The sequence below is a fragment of the Euprymna scolopes genome, chromosome 17, assembly GCF_053919585.1.
Source record: "Euprymna scolopes isolate OS-2025 chromosome 17, ASM5391958v1, whole genome shotgun sequence".
Taxonomy (NCBI): Eukaryota; Metazoa; Mollusca; class Cephalopoda; order Sepiida; family Sepiolidae; genus Euprymna; species Euprymna scolopes.
Window position 1 is genome coordinate 49,782,180 of NC_136498.1, and position 6,322 is coordinate 49,788,501.

General features: G+C 39.7%; 1 pseudogene; it reads left to right on the plus strand.

The window, feature by feature from the left end:
• The first annotated feature begins 5,900 nt into the window (after nt 1-5,900).
• LOC145297228 (U2 spliceosomal RNA) lies at nt 5,901-6,062 on the plus strand (annotated as a pseudogene).
• Nucleotides 6,063-6,322: the final 260 nt, after the last annotated feature.

Here is a 6,322-nt window from a genome sequence, read left to right on the forward strand (position 1 = left end):
GGCCAGTATGCGAGCTTACAAGACCTTTTTCTCACAACTTGCCCTGAACTATGTTCAGTTTCTGTTCTGTCGCCTCTTGGATCTTCCGACAACTCTGTTGTATCAATTAAGATAAAAATGAAATGTAATATGTCCCCAGACGTACCTCTCCATCGTACAGTATATCGATACTCTATGGCTGACTGGGATAGCTTCCGTACATTTATATCTGATCTACCTCTGCATTCCATGTTTAAAAAGGATATGTCCTCTATAGTATTAGACCTGACGGAATGGTTAATTGTAGGTATTGACCGTTTCATACCCTCGAAAAAGTTTCAGCAAAAACCTAACAGCCAGCCATGGTTCTCTCCAGAATGTGCTGCTGCCATTGCACACAGAAATCACTTTTTCCACTGCTTCCAACGTAATAGATGTATGGAAACTAAAGCCACTTTCAGGACTGCCAGCAACCATTGTAAGAAAGTAATAAAGAACGCAAGAGAGTTGTATGCTCAATCTGTTAAGTCCAAAGTAGCTGAGCAGCGGCTTGGTTCCCACCAGCTTTGGCAAATAGCAAACAGAATCCTGAACAGAAGCGTGTGCTTCATCCCAACTATTATCAATGGACCTGAGGTCATCTCGTCAGCATCAGACAAAGCCAAACTCTTTGTCAAGAACTTTGCAACTAATTCTACCCTTTGCGACCAAGGCCGCTAACCCCCAATATTTCCTCCTGTATCAGAAAACACGCTATGTGATATACGTATATCTGTACGTGATGTTGCCAAGCTAATCAAAAACCTTGATTCCAGTAAAGCAACTGGCCCTGACGGTATTCCAATTATAGTACTTAAAAAACTACAACCTGAACTAGCGCCCATACTTACAAAACTGTTTAAACGTTGTCTTAAGGAGAATAGTTTCCCATCTCCCTGAAAAATTTCATCAGTATGCCCTGTATTTAAGAATTCAGGTGATCGCTCATCCCCCTCTCAGTACAGGCCAATAAGTCTCCTGTGCGTCATGAGTAAGTTGCTAGAATCTGTGTTAAATACAGAAGTAATCAACTATCTCAACAAAAATAACCTTCTTAGTGACACTCAATATGGTTTCCGTTCTGCTAGATCTACAGCAGATGTGCTTACAGTTATATCTCATAGGATTAGCAAATCTCTCGACGGAGGCCACCTTTCTAGGGCAATTGCTCTTGACATATCAAAGGCCTTTGATAGGGTATGGCATAAAGGTTTACTTCATAAGATCTCTAGCTATGGTATAGCTGGAAATGTCTTCTCAATTATTAAATCATTTCTTTCTGATAGGTTCATAAGAGTAGTAGTTGAGGGACAAAAATCAGAAGCTCATAGTATTAATGCCGGTGTCCCTCAGGGGTCCATCCTGGGCCCAACTCTTTTCCTGATCTACATTAATGATCTTCCAAATCACATCCTTACATTATTTGTAGACATTTATGCTGACGACACTACCATTTATGGTAGCACATCTAAGACAGTAAATGACCAAGTTCTCTCCAATTCTCTCTCCTCTGATCTTGAGCACATAGTACAATGGGGAAATGTCCTTTTCTCTTCCTTACAACCTCTATCTCACAAAAGAGATGTTGCAAGTTTGTCTCTGATGTATCGTTATTTTCATGGAAGGTGTTCAACTGAGCTTCAATCTATGGTCCCCCCCCCGCGCCACACTTTCACAAGAAACACTCGTCTAGCTGTACACACTATCAATAATTCCCCCCACTCTTTATCTGTGCCTAAACCTAAACGAAGATTCCATGAACAAAGCTTCTTTCTTAGAACTGCACGCCTGTGGAATTGTCTTCCATTTTCCTGCTTTCCGGCTGACTACAATATGGTTGTGTTCAAGTCTAACGTAAATAAGTTCTTGATGAGCCGTTCTATACAAGTTATCGAATTTACCAAATTTTCATTAGTAATGATTACTATATTGTCCAATTTCTACTGTACACTCTTTAACCCTTATCCTTGAGTGGCCTCTTGGCCTTGATAAGTTGTGATGCCTATGTAAAAAAAAAAAAATTACAAAGATATATTAAAGGGACAAAATTCGTCAAGAAAAGTATTTGACTAAAACAAAATTCATATGACCTTATGCTTTTATTTTATATATTAGTAAAATAGTAACTGGATTGTGCCTATCTTTTCTTATTGGGGAATTTTCTACTGGAGAGCCATGAATTTAACCGCAGTTCTGTATGTAAATCTCTAAAACAGCCTCATGGTACACAGCTGATGATCCCCGTTTTCTATTTAGACAGCGGAGTTACTACCTTTAAAAGCATATCTAAGAAAATTGACCACGTCCTGTCGGCATATTCTTCAGCAAACATTCACATCTGTGGAGATTTCAATGTTCACAATGTGGAATGGTTAACCCACTCAAACAAGACCGATGACGATGGGAGGTTCGTCACGATTTCTCCATTGCTTATGACCTAACTCAGATTGTTCACGAACCCACCCGTGTGCCCGACACTAACGGCCAATATGCAAGTCTCCTAGACCTTTTACTCACAACTTGCCCTGAGCTATGTTCACCTTCCCTTCTGTCTCCACTGGGATCTTCCGACCACTCTGTTGTATCAGTTAAGATAAAAACGAAATATAATAGGTCCCAGACGTACCTCTCCATCGTACAGTATATCGATACACTATGGCTGACTGGGATAGTTTCCGTACATTTATATCAGATCTACCTCTGCGTTCCATGTTTAAAAAGGATGTGTTCTCTATAGTATCAGACTTGACGAAATGGTTAATTGTAAGTATAGACCGATTCATAATTTCCAAAAAATCCCAGCAAATAACTAACAGCAAGCTATGGTTCTCCCTAGAATGTGCTGCTGCTATCGCGCACAAAAATCACTTTTTCCATAGCTACCAACGTAATAGATGCACTGAGACTAAAGCTGTTTTCAGGACTGCCAGCAACCACTGTAAAAGAGTAATAAAAAATGCAAGAGAGCTATATGCTCAGTTCCTATTTAAAGTAGCTAAACAGCGGCTTAGTTCCCATGAGATTTGGCAAATAGCAAACAGGATCATGAACAGAAGCGTTTGTTATATCCCAACTATCATCAATGGACCTGAGGTCATCTCGTCAGCATCGGACAAGGCCAAACTATTTGCCGACAACTTTGCAACTAATTATACCTTATACGACCAAGGCCATCAGCCCCGTATTTCCTCCTATAACAGACAACACGCTATGTGACATACAAAAAAAGAAACTTGATTCCAGTAAAGCTACTGGCCCTGGCGGCATTCCAATTATAGTGTTGAAAAAACTTTAACCGGGACTTTCTCCAATATTTGCAAATCTGTTTAAGCGTTGTCTTAAGGAGAATTACTTCCCAACACTCTGGAAAACCTCATCAGTATATCCTGTATCTAAGAATTCAGGTGATAAGTCATCTGCCTCTTAGTACAGACCAGTAAGATCCCTACACGGCATGAGTAAGTTACTAGAGTTCATATTAAATAAAGAAGTAGTCAACCACCTTAGCAGAAATAACCTCCTTAGCGACATGCAATATGGTTTCCGTTCTGCTAGATCTACAGTAGATTTGATTACGGTTTTATCACATAGGATTAGCGAATCTCTCGACAAAGACTTTCTTTTTAGGGCAATTGCTCTTGACATATCAAAGGTCTTTGATAGAGTATGGCATAAAGGCCGACTTCACAAGATTTCCAGCTACGGTATAGCTGGAAATGTCTTCTCAGTTATTAAATCATTTCTCTCTGATAGGCTCATGAGAGTAGTGGTAGATGGGCAAAAATCAGAAACTCACAGTATTAATGCTGCAGTCCCTTATGGGTCCATCCTGGACCCACATCTCTTCCTGATCTACATCAATGATCTCTCAAAACACATACTTAGATCATTCGTTGACATTTATGCTGACGACACTACAATCTATGGCAACACATCAAAAGCTGTAAATGACAAAGTTCTCTCTGATTCTCTCTCCTCTGATCTTTAGCGTGAGGTACAATGGGGGAAGAGGTGGCTGGTTACTTTTACTGCATCTAAAACCAAGCTCCTATCTTTACATCATCAACGCTCTGATCCCCATCTGGCATCAATTGAAATGGATGCTCTCGTCTTGGAGAAGCCTCATGTTTTTACAAGCTTCTGGGCTTGACCTTTACTCCTGATCTGAAATGGAACACGTACATCAAATCTGTTGCCAAGGTCTCAGGAAAAATTGTTGTATCATTCTACCGCTCCAGTAGATATCTCACTACTGATGCAATTCTCTATCTATATAAAAGCAGAGCCCGTCCAAGGATGGAGTAATGTATCCACATCTGGGCAGGAGCTGCTAGAACAGCCTATCCTGCCTTGACAGAGTACAATATAGACTTTGTAGCTTAGTGAGGTGCGCCATTTTCTTTTCCCTGCAACCTCTTTCCCACAAAAGAGACGTTGTGAGCCTCTCTTTGTTTTATCATCATTTTCATGGTAAATGCTCGTCTGAGCTCCAATCTCTGGTTCCCCTCGCCAATCTTTCACAAAAACACCCACCTAGCTGAAACCACTGTCAATAATTTTCTCCACTCTTTGACTGTGCCTAAACCAAAACCAGATTCCGTGAACAATGCTCCTTTCTTAGAACTGCACGCCTGTGGAACTCTCTTCCATTTGCCTGCTTTCCAGCTAACTATAACTTGGTTGTCTCTACATCCAACATAAACAAAGTCTTGACGAACCGCCCCCTTTAATAATCCAATCTACCAAATCTCCATTACTAACGATTATTATCTGTATTGTGCACTCAATAGCTCTTGTCCTCGGGGAGTTTACGGGCCTTGATAAGTAGTGACTCCTATGTAATATATATATATATATATATATATATATGATAAGACTATACATACAATTGCGGTATATATTCTATAGATTTCGAATTGTAACACATGTTAAGTTCAATGAAAGTGAATTTTTACTGCCAGAACATGCATAACCTTTCCCAAATCTAATAGGATGCCGAAAGACTTTTCTCCACGTATATTTGGAATTCAATTATTAATATCATCATTATTATTATTACATTAACTTCACAGTTTTTAGTTACATGCAAGCGACTCTATAAGTCACTCCGTCGGTCCGTCGATCGGTCTGTCCGTAACACTTTTGTGCTTGGCCTTTTTGGTTAAGATCAAAGGTTTGTTGTTAATAGATGGTTTTCTTAGCTTTTTATGTTTTTCTTGGAATTTTGGTCAAGATCAAAGTGTAGTAGGCAATTTTTATTTTTCCAATTAATTGAACTTTTTTCACACGTACACACACACGCACACACACACATTTTAATTACAAAAAAAAAATTTTACACACACACAAACACACACACACACAAAGTAATTGTAAATATATTCTTTTTTTGCAAAAACGCTGGGGTTTCCATTAGTTAGTTTAGAGTCCACAGAGTGAATGAGGTATTGTGGTAAATGTTGCCAGTCAAGAGTAAAGTCGCCAAAGACTCCATTTTCACTGTAGTAACAAAGACCCTGCAACACTCCCTCACCCAGATCTTAAATGGCCTTGTGCCTAAATTTGTTTTGTAAATTTGAATTTTGCTTTTAATTTATTTTAATTTTACATTGAATTATTTTGATTGTAATTTTCATTTTCACAAAATAAATTATATATCAAGATCAAAGTGTAGTATCTGTTACGGCAGATACTGCAAGCAAAGACTATACGTGGGGCAGCCTCACATATAAGACCTTGGTCAATGTAGGGGCAACCCTTCATACCAATTGTCACTATCCAGCTCCCCTACTTTCCGGGGAGTTGGTCCCCATTTCCCCTTCACTCCTCACATTAAAGATCGGCCTTGTGCCTTATTTGCTTGGTGGGGGAGCAAATAAATACCATTTTCTTGGCCTTTTGGCCAAGATCACAGTGTAGTACCTGTTCTTAGTACATGCTGTACTTATGTTTGTAACTTTTCCTTGGCCACATTGCTAAGATCAAAGTGTAGTATCTGGTCCGGCAGATACTGCAGCAAAGACCGTATGTGGGGGCAACCCCACATATAAGACCTTGGTCAATGAAGGGGCAACCCTTCATACCAATTGTCACTATCCAGCTCCCCTACTCTCCGGGGAGTTGGTCCCCATTTCTCCTTCACTCCTCACATTAAAAATCTGCCTTGTGCCTAATTTGCTCAGTGGGGGAGCAAATAAATACCTCAAAGTGTAGTATCTGTTCTTAACAGATGCTGCACTTACATTTGTAACTTTTCCTTGGCAATGGAAGGGGAAACCCTTCAATGCTAAGGCATTTTTAGTCG